Raw genomic sequence first — 2,958 nt, 5'->3', positions numbered from 1 at the left:
TTCCCCCCTCTCTCTCTCTCTCTCCTTCCCCCCTCTCTCTCTCTCTCCTTCCCCCCCTCTCTCTCTCTCTCCTTCCCCCCTCTCTCTCTCTCTCCTTCCCCCCTCTCTCTCTCTCTCCTTCCCCCCTCTCTCTCTCTCTCCTTCCCCCCCTCTCTCTCTCTCTCCTTCCCCCCTCTCTCTCTCTCTCCTTCCCCCTCTCTCTCTCTCTCCTTCCCCTCTCTCTCTCTCTCTCTCCTTCCCCCCTCTCTCTCTCTCTCTCTCCTTCCCCCCTCTCTCTCTCTCTCTCTCCTTCCCCCCCTCTCTCTCTCTCTCTCTCCTTCCCCCCTCTCTCTCTCTCTCTCTCCTTCCCCCTCTCTCTCTCTCTCTCTCCTTCCCCCCTCTCTCTCTCTCTCCTTCCCCCCTCTCTCCTCTCTCTCTCCTTCCCCCCTCTCTCTCTCTCTCTCTCCTTCCCCCCTCTCTCTCTCTCTCTCCTTCCCCCCTCTCTCTCTCTCTCTCCTTCCCCAATCTCTCTCTCTCTCTCTCCTTCCCCCCTCTCTCTCTCTCTCTCCTTCCCCCCTCTCTCTCGCTCTCTCCTTCCCCCTCTCTCTCTCTCTCTCCTTCCCCCCTCTCTCTCCTTCCCCCCCTCTCTCTCTCTCCTTCCCCACTCTCTCTCTCTCTCTCCTTCCCCCCTCTCTCTCTCTCTCTCCTTCCCCCCTCTCTCCTTCCCCCCTCTCTCCTTCCCCCTCTCTCTCTCTCTCCTTCCCCCCTCTCTCCTTCCCCCCTCTCTCCTTCCCCCTCTCCTTCCCCCTCTCTCTCTCTCCTTCCCCCTCTCTCTCTCTCCTTCCCCCTCTCTCTCTCCTTCCCCCTCTCTCTCTCCTTCCCCCTCTCTCTCTCCTTCCCCCCTCTCTCCTTCCCCTCTCTCTCTCCTTCCCCCCTCTCTCCTTCCCCCTCTCTCCTTCCCCCTCTCTCTCCTTCCCCCCTCTCTCCTTCCCCCTCTCTCTCCTTCCCCCCCTTTCTCTCTCCGCTTCCCCCCCTCTCTCTCTCTCTCTCTCCTCCCCCTCTCTCTCTCTCTCCTTCCCCCTCTCTCTCTCTCCTTCCCCACAGACAGACAGACAGACAAACTCATTTATATATATAAAAATAAATTATTTTTTACTTTTTTTACTAACAGCATGGGCTCAAAAAAACGTGGCAGACTTGGACGCAGCACTTCTGCTGCACGCCGAGTTAAGGCAAGGAGAGCTGCTGAAACTGATGAGCAGAGACAGGCTCGCCTTCAGGCTAACCAGGACAGAAATGCTGCTGCTAGATCAGCTGAGGCTCCTCAACAATCTGAAGGACGTAAAGCTGCCAACAGAGCCAGAATGGCAACTGCCAGAGCCTCAGAGACTCCTGACCAGACTCGGGCACGGCAAGCTGTTGACCAGGCGAGACATACCCAAGCCAGAGCGTCAGACACTCCTCACCAGACTCAGGCACGGCAAGCTGTTGACCAGGCGAGACATACCCAAGCCAGAGCCTCAGAGACTCCTGACCAGACCGTTGTATTATGCAACTAGTTGGCGCATTTGGTGAAGAAATTTTTTCTCAATAAAAATACCGATTCTGGGAAACTCTTGAAAAAACGAAAGAGACTACGCCAATTTGTTTTTTTAATTCCGATTAAAATTCCGTCAACACCACTATATTTTACGCGCTGCCAATTAACGATCGGAAGGGCGTAGAGAAAGAAAATATACTCCGCCATCAATACCTGTCCATCAGCGCTGTATTATGCAAATAGTTGGCGCATTCAGTGAAGGATTTTTTTCTCACTAAAAATGCTGAATCTCGGAAACTCTTAAAAAAACGAAGCCATGCAATTTCCTCCTGGGTTGGCTATGGAAAATTGCATTTTTAAATCATAATCATTGAGTCTTTTTTTAAGCGGAATGTGGTCCTCATTAAAAAGTTCAAGAATTTTATTGCTTTTTACAATAATGCACAATCGTTATATGATCATGATGACACATTAATGTCAATGATAACATTGCAAAATTATAATTCTGCTTGCTACCTCCAAAGTGACATAGAACGAAAACTGTAAAAACTTGAATTTTTGGCTACTGTCGATCCCCATTAACAAAAAACGAAGTTAAAGATCCACCTCCTGGGTGCTTAGGAAGAATTCTTCAATCCCAACAGTTTTATAAACAGTTTTATAAACATGTCAGAGGGTTCTTCAGTTCACTCGGCAACGCCGGGTACTCCAGCTAGTTTACAATAAGGGGTCTCATACCCCTGCATCACTCGTTACATTATAACATATTACAAAATGTTGCAATCTTGGTTATACAATGTAATCACAATGATCCCAAGCACGGAGAGGGTCCTACACCTCTGCTCAGCTTGGAGCTGTAACAAAATACAAAAAAAAATCTGGTTTAACAACATGCTTAAATAAACCCCGACCATCACGTGCCAATGATGGGTTGCGAAATTCTAGTGGGTAATTGCTCCTCCCACCCAGGCAGTAAATGTTCCTTCCACCCCCCTTGAATGGTCTTAAACCTTTTAAAAACAGAAGAATGGATTTTACAGAACAGTCTGCTCCACCAGCCCCGAGCCATTCCCTTGTCCCTTTGTGGAGGCGGGGTACCCCTCCTGTTTCATAGACCGAGACCGGAGAGTATGGGATCGCGACTCCCAATCCCTCCTCCTCTCCCTCCCGTCTTCCCTCGACTGGCTGGAGAGAATGATGGGTGCCTGTGTGGTGGCTCTCCCTGGCCCCACACTCAAACTTGGATCCCAGATCCGGCCACCCACTCATCCTCCCCAGCCACACTTACACTCTAACTTTTCCCGTGGGCCCCAGGTGAGTTCCTCCCCTGAACGCACCCACGCGACTCTTGGATCTCCCCCTCCCCTTTACAATCTTTCCCGGGCCATCACCACCCACTCCCGGGGAACGCGTCCCTATCTGACAAGGCGCCCGTGCTT

The 2,958-nt window shown here is 51.2% G+C and overlaps 1 long non-coding RNA gene across 1 annotated transcript in view; it reads left to right on the top strand.

The window, feature by feature from the left end:
* LOC147106375 (uncharacterized) overlaps positions 1-1,609 on the top strand; it is a 6,235-nt gene extending 4,626 nt beyond the window's left edge. Inside the window, exon 2 of the long non-coding RNA XR_015081445.1 lies at positions 1,151-1,609. This is a non-coding gene — a long non-coding RNA (uncharacterized LOC147106375). The remainder of the gene's footprint in view (positions 1-1,150) is intronic.
* Positions 1,610-2,958: the final 1,349 nt, after the last annotated feature.

The sequence above is a fragment of the Somniosus microcephalus genome, chromosome 16 (genome assembly GCF_052327205.1).
Source record: "Somniosus microcephalus isolate GS21.2 chromosome 16, FLI_Smic_1.0, whole genome shotgun sequence".
NCBI classification, from domain to species: domain Eukaryota; kingdom Metazoa; phylum Chordata; class Chondrichthyes; order Squaliformes; family Somniosidae; genus Somniosus; species Somniosus microcephalus.
Note: the sequence above shows the minus strand (reverse complement) of the source record. Positions and strands in the feature narration are given on the sequence as shown.